Source organism: Nycticebus coucang, chromosome 12, assembly GCF_027406575.1.
Source record: "Nycticebus coucang isolate mNycCou1 chromosome 12, mNycCou1.pri, whole genome shotgun sequence".
In the NCBI taxonomy this organism is placed as follows: domain Eukaryota; kingdom Metazoa; phylum Chordata; class Mammalia; order Primates; family Lorisidae; genus Nycticebus; species Nycticebus coucang.
The window spans coordinates 44,217,299-44,230,889 of NC_069791.1; the positions used below are offsets into that span (position 1 = coordinate 44,217,299).

The 13,591-nt window shown below is 39.1% G+C and overlaps 1 protein-coding gene across 1 annotated transcript in view; it reads left to right on the plus strand.

The window, feature by feature from the left end:
- Nucleotides 1-10,260: 10,260 nt before the first annotated feature.
- RERG (RAS like estrogen regulated growth inhibitor) overlaps nucleotides 10,261-13,591 on the plus strand; it is a 116,492-nt gene continuing 113,161 nt past the window's right edge. Inside the window, exon 1 of the mRNA XM_053557167.1 lies at nucleotides 10,261-10,583. The gene's annotated coding sequence lies outside the window, so the exon portion shown is untranslated. The remainder of the gene's footprint in view (nucleotides 10,584-13,591) is intronic.

Below are 13,591 nucleotides of genomic sequence, written 5' to 3' on the forward strand. Positions count from 1 at the left end.
GAAATTGCTAATAAAGTGGAAAATAACCAAAAGGAAATCCAAAAACAGAATCAAATAAGAGATGAACGATATGAAGAATATAAAAAGGATATAGCAGACTTGAAGGAGCTGAAACAGTCAATTAGGGAACTTAAAGATGCAATGGAAAGTATCAGCAACAGGTTGGACCATGCAGAAGAAAGAATTTCAGAGGTAGAAGACAAAGTTCTTGAGATAACTCAGACAGTAAAAGAGGCAGAAAAGAAGAGAGAGAAAGCAGAATGTTCACTGTCAGAATTATGGGACTTTATGAAGCGTTCCAACACACGAGTTATAGGAATTCCAGAAGGGGAAGAAGAATGCCCCAGAGGAATGGAAGCCATACTAGAGAATATTATAAAAGAAAATTTCCCAAACATCACCAAAGATTCTGACACACTGCTTTCAGAGGGATATCGGACCCCGGGTCGCCTCAACTCTAACCGAGCTTCTCCAAGACACATTGTGATGAACCTGTCCAAACTCAAGACAAAAGAAAAGATTCTGCAAGCTGCCAGGAGTAAGCGTCAGTTGACCTACAGGGGCAAATCCATCAGAGTGACTGCAGACTTCTCTAATGAAACTTTCCAAGCAAGAAGACAATGGTCATCTACCTTTCATCTACTTAAACAGAACAATTTTCAGCCCAGAATTCTGTACCCTGCTAAGCTAAGCTTCAAAATTGACAGAGAAATCAAATCATTTATGGATATACAAACATTGAGGAAATTCGCCACAACAAGACCAGCTCTACAGGAAATACTTCAACCTGTTCTGCACACTGACCACCACAATGGATCAGCAGCAAAGTAAGAACTCAGAAATCAAAGGACAGAACCTAACCTCCACACTGATGCAAAAGATAAAACTAAGCAATGGAGTGTCACAAAATAAGACGAATAGAATACTACCACACTTATCAATTATCTCAATAAATGTTAATGGCTTGAATTCCCCACTGAAGAGACATAGATTGGCTGACTGGATTAAAAAACACAAGCCATCCATTTGCTGTCTGCAAGAAACACACCTGGCTTCAAAAGACAAATTAAAGCTCCGAGTCAAGGGTTGGAAGACAATTTTTCAGGCAAACGGAATTCAGAAGAAAAGAGGAGTTGGAATCTTATTTTCAGATACGTGTGGATTTAAAGCAACTAAAGTCAAAAAAGACAAAGATGGTCATTTTATATTGGTCAAGGGAAAACTACAACAAGAAGACACTTCAATTCTAAATATTTATGCACCCAATTTAAATGCTCCCAGATTCTTGAAGCAGACCTTACTCAGTCTGAGCAATATGATATCTGATAATACCATCATAACAGGGGACTTTAACACACCTCTTACAGAGCTGGACAGATCCCCTAAACAGAAATTAAACAAAGATGTAAGAGATTTAAATGAGACCCTAGAACAACTATGCTTGATAGACGCATATAGAACACTCCACCTCAAAGATAAAGAATATACATTCTTCTCATCACCCCATGGAACATTCTCCAAAATTGATCATATCCTGGGACACAAAACAAATATCAACAGAATCAAAAGAATTGAAATTTTACCTTGTATCTTTCAGACCATAAGGCACTAAAGGTGGAACTCAACTCTAACAGAAATGCTCAACCCCACCCAAAGGCATGGAAATTAAACAATCTTCTGTTGAATAACAGATGGGTGCAGGAAGAAATAAAACAGGAAATCATTAACTTCCTTGAGCATAACAACAATGAAGACACAAGCTACCAAAACCTGTGGGATACTGCAAAAGCAGTTTTGAGAGGAAAATTCATTGCTTTAGATGCCTACATTCGAAAAACAGAAAGAGAGCACATCAACAATCTCACAAGAGATCTTATGGAATTGGAAAAAGAAGAACAATATAAGCCTAAACTCAGTAGAAGAAAAGAAATATCCAAAATCAAATCAGAGATCAGTGAAATTTAAAACAAAAGAATCATTCAGAAAATTAATGAAACAAGGAGTTGGTTTTTTGAAAAAATAAATTAAATAGATAAACCATTGGCCAGACTAACGAGGAATAGAAAAGTAAAATCTCTAATAACCTCAATCAGAAACGATATAGGGGAAATAACAACTGATCCCACAGAGATACAAGAGATCATCTCTGAATACTACCAGAAACTCTATGCCCAGAAATTTGACAATGTGAAGGAAATGGATCAATATTTGGAATCACACCCTCTCCCTAGACTCAGCCAGGAAGAAATAGAGCTCCTGAACAGACCAATTTCAAGCACTGAGATCAAAGAAACAATAAAAAAGCTTCCAACTAAAAAATGCCCTGGTCCAGATGGCTTCACTCCAGAATTCTATCAAACCTTCAAGGAAGAGCTTATTCCTGTACTGCAGAAATTATTCCAAAAAACTGAGGAAGAAGGAATCTTCCCCAACACATTCTATGAAGCAAACATCACCCTGATACCAAAACCAGGAAAAGACCCAAACAAAAAGGAGAATTTCAGACCAATCTCACTCATGAATATAGATAGAAAAATTCTCAACAAAATCCTAGCCAATAGATTACAGCTTATCATCAAAAAAGTCATTCATCATGATCAAGTAGGCTTCATCCCAGGGATGCAAGGCTGGTTTAACATATGCAAGTCCATAAACGTTATCCACCATATTAACAGAGACAAAAATAAAGATCACATGATCCTCTCAATAGATGCAGAAAAAGCATTTGATAAAATCCAGCATCCTTTTCTAATTAGAACACTGAAGAGTATAGGCATAGGTGGCACATTTCTAAAACTGATTGAAGCTATCTATGACAAACCCACAGCCAATATTTTACTGAATGGAGTAAAACTGAAAGCTTTTCCTCTTAGAACTGGAACCAGACAACGTTGTCCTCTGTCACCTTTACTATTCAACGTAGTGCTGGAAGTTCTAGCCAATACAATTAGGCAAGACAAGGAAATAAAGGGAATCCAAATGGGAGCAGAGGAGGTCAAACTCTCCCTCTTTGCTGACGACATGATCTTATACTTACAGAACCCCAAAGACTCAACCACAAGACTCCTAGAAGTCATCAAAAAATACAGTAATGTTTCAGGATATAAAATCAATGTCCACAAGTCAGTAGCCTTTGTATACACCAATAACAGTCAAGATGAGAAGCTAATTAAGGACACAACTCCCTTCACCATAGTTTCAAAGAAAATGAAATACCTAGGAATATACCTAACGAAGGAGGTGAAGGACCTCTATAAAGAAAATTATGAAATCCTCAGAAAGGAAATAGCAGAGGATATTAACAAATGGAAGAACATACCATGCTCATGGATGGGAAGAATCAACATTGTTAAAATGTCTATACTTCCCAAAGCAATCTACCTATTCAATGTCATTCCTATGAAAGTACCTACATCGTACTTTCAAGATTTGGAAAAAATGATTCTGTGTTTTGTATGGAACTGGAAAAAACCCCATATAGCTAAGGCAGTTCTTAGTAACAAAAATAAAGCTGGGGGCATCAGCATACCAGATTTTAGTCTGTACTACAAAGCCATAGTGGTCAAGACAGCATGGTACTGGCACAAAAACAGAGACATAGACACTTGGAATCAAATTGAACACCAAGAAATGAAACTAACATCTTACAACCACCTAATCTTTGATAAACCAAACAAGAACTTACCTTGGGGGAAAGACTCCCTATTCAATAAATGGTGTTGGGAGAACTGGATGTCTACATGTAAAAGACTGAAACTGGACCCACACCTTTCCCCACTCACAAAAATTGATTCAAGATGGATAAAGGACTTAAATTTAAGGCATGAAACAATAAAAATCCTCAAAGAAAGCATAGGAAAAACACTGGAAGATACTGGCCTGGGGGAAGACTTCAAGAAGAAGACTGCCACGGCAATTGCAACAACAACAAAAATAAACAAATGGGACTTCATTAAACTGAAAAGCTTCTGTACAGCTAAGGAGACAATAACCAAAGCAAAGAGACAACCTACACAATGGGAAAGGATATTTGCATATTTTCAATCAGACAAAAGCTTGATAACCAGGATCTATAGAGAACTCAAATTAATCCACATGAAAAAAGCCAACAATCCCTTATGTCAATGGGCAATAGACATGAATAGAACTTTCTCTAAAGACGACAGACGAATGGCTAACAAACACATGAAAAGATGTTCATCATCTCTATATATTAGAGAAATGCAAATCAAAACAACCCTGAGATATCATCTAACCCCAGTGAGAATGGCCCACATCACAAAATCTCAAAACTGCAGATGCTGGCGTGGATGTGGAGAGAAGGGAACACTTTTACACTGCTGGTGGGACTGCAAACTAGTACAACCTTTCTGGAAGGAAGTATGGAGAAACCTCAAAGCACTCAACCTAGACCTCCCATTCGATCCTGCAATCCCATTACTGGGCATCTACCCAGAAGATAAAAAATCCTTTTATCATAAGGACACTTGTACTAGACTGTTTATTGCAGCTCAATTTACCATTGCCAAAATGTGGAAACAGCCTAAATGCCCACCAACCCAGAAATGGATTAACAAGCTGTGGTATATGTATACCATGGAATACTATTCAGCCATAAAAAAAAAATGGAGACTTTACATCCTTCGTATTAACCTGGATGGAAGTGGAAGACATTATTCTTAGTAAAGCATCACAAAAATGGAGAAGCATGAATCTTATGTACTCAATCTTGATATGAGGACAATTAATGACAATTAAGGTTATGGGGGGGGAAGCAGAAAGAGGGATGGAGGGAGGAGGGTGGGGCCTTAGTGTGTGTCACACTTTATGGGGGCAAGACATGATTGCAAGAGGGACTTTACCTGACAATTGCAATCAGTGTAACTGGCTTATTGTACCCTCAATGAATCCCCAACAATAAAAAAAAAAAAAAAAAAAGAAATCTGAAAAAATAAATAAATAAATAAATAAATCCTGACAAGCACCTGTGAGGATCTCCATGCAGGTGGTCCACAGGATTGACAAAAAAAAAAAAAAAAAAAAAAAAGAATATCTCCAGGCTCAGTACCTGTGGCTCAGCAGTTAGTGTGCCAGCCACATACACCGGAGCTGGCAGGTTCAAACCCAGCCGAGGCCTGCCAAACAACAACAACAACAGCTGGACATTGTGGTGGGCACCTGTAGTCCCAGCTACTTGGAGGGCTGAGGCAAGAGAATCCCTGAAGTCCAAGAGTTGGAGGTTGCTGTGAGCTGTGATGCCATGGCACTCTACCAAGGGTGACACAGTGAAACTGTCAAAAAAAAAAAAAAGAATATCTTCAAATCTGGAATGTTATGAACTGAGCAACTATCCATATCCTTTTCTGATGGAAGGTGTGGACACAGTGCATAGTTATGGTGGGAAAAGCAAAGGAGAGAGAGTAGAGGGCTCCAACAGGGAAGGTGGGAAGCAATTTCAAGCCTGAGGAAATCTTTTCTTTGGAATAGCATCTGATCATGACTGTCTGCACAAAATCCTGGGATGAGGAGTCTTCAATAAAACCTCAGAAGAAAAGCAGAGCATGTAACCTCCAACAGAGGTTACGTAGAGACTCAGACTTTTTACTTTTCCTTTAACTTCTCATTTCAACATCGTGGACCAGAATGCAATACTCACTTTCAAAACACTGTTTTACAAGAAAAACAAACAGGTCTCACATAAGGTGGGAATGGAGCCAAGAAGAACTCTTTTGATATATATTACAGCAAGTATAATTTCTTTTTTCTTTCTATTTTCATATTTTTTTATTATTGTTTGGGATTTATTGAGGTTACAAAGAATTAGGTTACAGCGATTGCATTTGTTAGATAAAGTCCCTCTTATAATTGCATCCTGCCCCCAAGAGGTGTGCCATATTCCATGACCCCCATCCCCTTCCCTCCTCCTCCCTTATCCCCACTCCCTCATTCCCCTACACCCCCCATATTAGCTCATCTACTGCCTTTATATTAGAATAGAGTAAATTGGATTCTTGCTTCTCCATTCTTGTATGCTTTACTAAGAAGAATGTGTTCCACCTCCATCCAGGCTAATGCAAAAGATGTAAAGTTTCCATCTTTTTTAATGGCTGAATAGTATTCCATGGTATACATATACCATAGCTGGTTAATCCATTCCTGGGTTGGTGGACATTTAGGTTGTTTCCAGATTTTGGTGATTATAAATTGAGCTACAATAAACAGTCTAGTGCAAACGTCCTTATAATAAAAGGATTTTTTATGGGATTGCAGGATAAATGGGAGGTCTAATTTGAGTACTTTGAAGATTCTTCATACTTCTTTCTAAAAAAGGTTGTATTAGTTTGCAGTCCCACCAGCAGTCTAAAAGTGTTCCCTTCTCTCCACATCCATGCCAGCAACTGCAGCTTTGAGAATTTTTGATGTGGGCCCTTCTCACTGGGGTTAGGTGATATGTCAGGGTGGTTTTGATTTGCATTTCTCTGATGATCAGTGATGGTTGAACATTTTTTCATAAATTTCTTAGCCATTCATCTGTCTTCTTTACAGAAGATTCTATTCATATCACTTGCCTATTGACATATGAAATTGTTAGGTCTTTTTTTGTTGATTAATTTGAATTGTCTGTAGATCCTAATTATCAAGCTTTTGTTTGGTTAAAAAAGAAACACATACAAAAATATGCTATGATGGAGAAAAGCAGGAGATCATTGTAAGCGAAAGTTGGCTAATAACAAAAAAATTACAAACAACAAGGAAAGGAAGAGGTAGGTTTCTCAATTGTACAATACAGCACCTGCAAGACCCTTTTACATAATGCAATGAAGAAATCAAGGGATGACTCAAAATAAAGGCCCAATTATAGAAAAACCTATGCTAAAATAATTAATTAAATAAATTTATTCTATTTAAATATAAAATTATATTTGCCACTTTCCAAATGAGAGTTATGAGTGGAATGCAAACATTATAAATCTTAACAACAAACAAATAGTATGTATGTAAAAATATAGGAGGGAAGGAAAAGTGTGGTGCATAATAAAAAAGCTAATTTCCTTTTTCAATAATAAAAGTTGGTGATATTGACTAAAACATTTAATGTTAAGCACAGTGAATTCAGATCTGATTTAATGTAGAAATTTTAACTTTAGAGAAATCTACAGCATGAAATATCTTGTGAGGTGAGTAAATATCTAATGTTCAGCCTCTCTTTAAGGTTAATTTAAATTTTTCTTCTGCTTAAGTGTACTTCTATATTAAAACTAGCACTTACAATATGATGACACTTAGTATATCTGTATGCCATTTAACATATCTGTGTATCAATATGTCTATGCTTTGCAGTATCTGGAATGATGACAGTCCCCTTATGGTAACGATGGTTGTTTCTGGATGTGTGATTTTGGAGGTGATTTTCTACATCTTTATATTTTTTTCCTATTGCTTTCATTATTCACAATGAGCATGATTAACAGCTAATCCCACACATACACACACAATTCCAGTTTCTAACATGCTTTGGAGTTGGCAGTCTCCAGGTTATGAACAAGATAGGTTTGTAGGTTTGTTCTTAAGTTTAATTTGTATGTATGTTGGAACAGGTACATTTACCTCTTACCTGTAATAGCCTCTGCTCGTAAGTACCAATCGTATGTCATTCAGATGTTTGAAAGTTGGGGACTTACTGTAGTAGCCTCTGTTCTTAAGTGCAAATCATATTTTTGTAATTTGGAGACTGCTTTGATACTGACTCTTCATCTACTAGTTTTGTGTTAAACATTTTAGCTAAAGCCAGGCTAAGAGAGAGACTGGCGTGTGACAGGAATTTCCCTCTCCATCCTGTTCAGCAGGCATGTATCATGGACTGTCGTGGCAAGCGTCCTCTGGGCTCATTACTGGTCCACGAGACAGGCAGCACAGAGGAGAACGGCTTCTGAGACAAAGGAGCCCTCCCATAGAATTAGGTACATAGGGAAGATACAACGCAATGGGTGTCAGGCTCCCGTGTAGCTAGTTCATCTGTCAGCACAATACATCAAGAACTGCAGGTGTGCAGGCTAGTGCCTCCCTGGTTGAGAGGGGAGCTGGCTTATACAGGCTGAGCAGAAAAATGGAGAGAAACAGCTTCCATGGAAAATATCCCAGAGATCTGCTACAAATGGGACCTGGCTTGGGTCCTCTTCAATAAGTGGTATTAGATAAAAGTGGTAAAGTGAGCATTCCAACGTAAATCTCTGTCAAGAGGGTGTCAAAAAATGTGTACATATTTTAAGAAAAGAAAACACTGTGTTAAAATTATAATACTTGGCTTGGTGTCCCTAGCATAGTGGTTACGACACCGGTCACATACACTGGAGCTGGCAGGTTGAAACCCAACCTGGACCAGCTAAGCAACAATGACAACTGCAACAAAAAATAGCAGGGTATTGTGGCGGGTATCTGTAGTCTCAGCTATTTGGGAGGCTGAGGCAAGAGAATCACTTAAGCCCAAGCGTTTGAGGTTGCTATGAGCTGTGATGCCACAGCACTCTACCGAGGGCGACAGAGTGAGACTGTCTCAAAAAAAAAAAAAAGAAAAGAAAATATTGTAATACTCAATATAAACCAATAAAATTTTTCTTGTATATTATATCTTGTGTCTTTTGTAATCACGGAAGTCAAATGCGACTTGAATATTACAATTACAGGTTTTTTTTCCTTTCTTAAAATGTCTTCAAAAATTTTTTGACAGCATCTCTTTTTCTCTCTCTTTATATATGTATAAATATATGTATATCTGTTTAGATATGTAGAATTATAGATATTTTAATTAAATCTTTCCCTGAACAGAAGATTTAATGGGGAAAGACAATAACAGGTGAAACCTGAACATTTTAATGCCACAAAATTCCATGCCATTGGAATTCTATAACATTTTACATTATCTTCCTGGGCAATTCTTTTCACATTCCAGGCTTCAAAGATCTGCATTCTGACACACTGAAATCTCTATCTCTCTTCCAGGCCTCTTGCCTAAACTTCAGACCCATCTGTTCAATTTCGTCCTGTGTAGTCTATCCCAAATTCAGCATGTAAAAAACTCAAATGTCATCACAACTTGTTTTTTGTCTTCATTCATTCAATAATTATTATTTAAGACCTACTATATGCCAAGTCTATGGTAGATGCTGGGAGTACACAAACACACATTCCTGGCTTCTGGAAGTTCAAGGTTTAACACAGAAGACTGAGAAATAAATAAATACAACCCAACCACAGGATGGATCCAGGATGGGGCATCTATGTAATCCAGTAATGTACCTCTATGGAAGAGAGGATAAATTAGTGATGAGGAAACTCATAAACAAGGTTTGAGCTCTCAAAGAATAAGCAAGACAACCCCTGCTCCTAGGCAACTCCTCCTTTGCCACAGATCCATTCGGCCTGACCCACGACTTGTGGCAGCAGTAACTTTCCAGGTCAGCACCCGCCCTGGAAACTGCCTCCACGTTACCTGCCTTCCAACAGCGCCATTCTGCAGACTATTCACTTTGCCTTAGGCCCCTGTTGCTCTATATTGCATTGGTTTTCTGGAGGCCACCTGGTATCCCGGTAGAAAAATCCAGATATGGAAGGAGAAAAAAATAGCCTCTTCTTTTGCTCAGGGTTTCATAGTCTTTGGGAAAGCATTGAACCTCTCTGAAGCTCACCTCCCGATCTCTGAAAGGCTGGTAATTATAATACCAGATCTTATCCCAGGGGAGAGAGTAAATATCAAATGAGAGCAGGCATATGAAAGAAAAGTCAAGCACAGTACGCACACTAATTATCTCTGTTAGGTTCGGAGCTGGTGGGATATGACTCCAGTGCAAATCTTATACATGCTGATCTTGTGAGGAGGATGTGAGGCCTTTGGAACGTTCTCAAAAACATAAATACGAATTTCGATTGAATTCAATATTAATATTTTTCCTAGCATCCTTCTGCTCCTAATCCAGCCTGGATTCCATTCCAGCCATTTATTAGGCTTGGACTAGTTATTTACCCTCTTTGGTGTCCTCTTGGGTATCACGGAGATAATTAAACGCACTTCAAAAGGATATGGCGAGGAACATTCAAAGAAAGGCACAGAAAATACCACGCAGTGATGCTTCGCATGCAAGGTCTTAAGCAAGGAAAGCTGCCCCCATGCGTGAGCCGAGAGGCCTGGAACTGAGCAATGAAACAGGGGAGCCCGCGCGGGTCTCGCGCACCGGCTCAGAGCCCGGGAGGCAGCAGCGCGGGAGGAGCCCGCCCGGGGCCCCGGTAGGGGGCGCCAAAGCGCCGCACTGCAGCAGCCTGGCGGCCGGGCGCCGCGGCTGGGCCAGGCTGCGCTCGCCTCCTGCCGCAGTCCCTCGACCGCTAGTCGGAGAGAGCGCCCGGGAGGAGACCCCCGCCGGGCCACCGACACTCGCAGCTCCTGCGGCTCCCACACGCGATCGCAGCCCAGCCGCTCGGAAAGGCAGCCCGCAGCCTGGGCTGCGCAGCGTGGGAGGGCTTCCCGATCTCCGGGCACCGATTCCGAACTTGCAGGGGACCGCGGCTCACCCGGCCTGGAGAGTGAACAGGTGAGTGTCACACACGTGTCCAGGTGGCTCTTTCGGGACTACTTTCTGCAGACTTACCTAAGCCCTTGAGCGCTTGGCCTCTGAGTCAATCCTCTTGGTCACTGGGTCCTCCTCCTAGGACGGCTTTAGGGTTCTCTGAGAGAGATGCAAACACCCGCGCCCGGGGTTGACAGCGTTCTCTCAGCGGAGACCAGAACGCCCTTTTGACTTAGGCTGCCTTTACTCCCTAGGATTGAAAGCAAGTGACCTACAGTCCGCAGTGGGCTTGTTTATCATCGCAAGGTACCTGTTGATTTCGGAGCAATGCTGCAGCCAAGTGGCTTGTACAGTTACCCCCTGCGCACTGGGTGCTGCGTTATGATAAGATGAAGGAGAATTCCTGGCAATGAGACTAGAAAATCTTGACTTCAGAGCCACAGAAAGGACTGCCAAGAGAAAACAGACTCTCATTCCCACGACCAAACTAGGGTCTTTGCTTCCCTTAAGCAGCTGCACTTTATTTTGATGAGAGCATAAAAACAGAAGTTAGAAACACAATTACCTTTCAAAGATGCTTGCTTACCCCTCCCCCACCAGGAGGAAGTAGAAAGCATGAACCTTGGTAAATATAGTCTTGGGAATGATATATTAGGAATTAAACCTTTCTTTAAATAAGTAAATAAATAAGGTTATTAGTGATCTAAATGTCATAGGTCTAACAGAATGTAAGCTCTTCAAAGGGAACTACTTTTTTTCTCTAGGCTTAGCACAAGTGTAGAATGAATCAATAAATGCTTTTCATAATAATACCTCCATATTTGGAGACCAGCTTTTTTCTTTTTTTTTCCTTCTTCTGAACATTTCCTTTAATTATTTTTATGTTTTGGGGAAAAAAACACTATACCTTTATCTAAATATGTAGGTGTGACTTTACCTTTAGGAGTGATAGGAACAAGAGAAGTTTTTGTCGTAATAAAGCATTGTCCACACAAAAAGTGAATGGCAACTTTTAGACCTAGTCAGAATATTTCAGCATAAGTTAGAACAAATGAATTTTCTTAGATCCGTGATATGGAATATCTTGGATTATGAATTTTATCGAACATCAGAAACTTGGCAACAATTTACTTATTACAACAATTTATACATTTATCTTTGTTTTCTATCTTGTTAAATGTAACTTGTTGCATCTTCATGTGAGAAATAAATGTTGAAGAACTTGTGTCAGTTTCCTGCCTTCCTTTAAGTGATTTTTCTAAACATATCACAAAGGTTGACAATAACCAGCTGTATCTTTATTAGGTTATAAATGGGAAAAAAATAACCCATAAATTTCTTTTTCTTTTGTGAAATTCCTGTGTCTCTGAGGCCTTTGGGGGGGGGGGTTACTAAAATATTTGGCTAGTTTTTTAAAAAAAAAAATTTCACGGCTACTTTCATGAAACATTAATCAGACAGATAATTACTTGGATTTTACAAACATGGGTATGAACAGTTTTGCAAGAAATAGCAAATGATTATTTATAGTAGATCCAGACACTTGCATGTTCTGTGTTAAAAAAAAATGCTTGCTAGCATCTATTTTCATTTAGAACATATGTAGTTAATGTATCTCAATGTATTATGTTTCTGTGATGAAGCACTGAACCTTAACATAGGGGCCTTTTCTTAAGAATACATATAAAATGACAAGCAAAGAAATTCTTTTATCTTTAGCCAGAAGTATGGGACTGGACGCATTGCAGATGTTTCAGCTTCTGGTTTTTGTACTATTAATGATTACTAAGTTTCTTCATTTGAGGGATGAAGTAAACAATAGCTAATGTGAATGTTGACCTTTTCTTCAGAGAAAGCTCTGGCACATTGAAAATCAGCAAATGCAAAATTTGTTAGGTTTAGGTTGGTGGCTTAAATATATAATGAAAAAACAATTACATGTTAATGTCTTTGTAGAAACACTTTTCAGAAGGTTTTTCACTTTTCCCTTTCTCTTGAGAAGTTGTTTTTAAATATTTGTAGATGACAAAAGTCTGGCAGAAGCAGTTAACATATTTAGATAACAGACTTAGGTTTCAAAAATATCCTTATAGACTGGAAAAGCGGATGAATTATGAAGACTGATGTGATTGGGTTTAAAAAACGAAGTCTTGTATAGTAGAACCTCCATAGATGACCATCTCCCTATAATGCCGCCTCTTTAAGTTGACCTAATTTTTTAGACTGGATGTGCACCAACATGTACATATCAGTACAAGAGGCTCAGTTCCTTATGTTGGCCACCTCTGTATGTTGACCAGTTTGTTACAGTCCCTTATAGAGGTTCTACTGTATTTAGGTTGGAGCCATTGATTGAAGAAGTTCAGAATGGGGGCGTCTTTAGTTTATGTAGAAGATGGGAGCCTTAATGTGTGAGTGGTGATGCTATAGTAAAACCACAGAGTGCAGATAAGGGATATTGAAAATCTCAGAGAACTTACGCTGCATCATTTTGTCAGGTCATATCTCAAAACAGAATGCAGTGGATGTTGAATTTTTTGAGTGATTGAAGTATGGAGGAGATTTTTCAATGCATATGGTGAAAATGGAAGATAAGGGTCAAAAAAACAAAAGAACGTAGAACCCGTTAAAAGCAAATGAACACAGTGGTCCTCCTTTTCCTAGGAAGTAGAAGCCTAGGATGGGACAAAGGGCCCTAATAGATGCTAGATTTCTTGAAGGGTTAAAGAAAAAGTTGAATTGTTTTGAGATATTTCATAGAGGGAAAACCAAGACAAATGAGTAGAAACCATAGGGAGACAAATTAGAACTCAATATAAGAAAAATAGTTTCTCCTAATTGGAGACACGAAGCAGCTTTTAGAGGTAATGAACCTACTTCTCATACCTGGAAGTGGTAAGTCAGGCACAGGATGTTTTTCTCCTCCTAAGGAGAGATTCTTCAAGGGCTAGAGGATTCCCTTGGTTGATTCCCAAGGCACTTTCTAAGTTTACATTGCCATGGATGTAGGCAACATTTTCCTGTAGCACCAA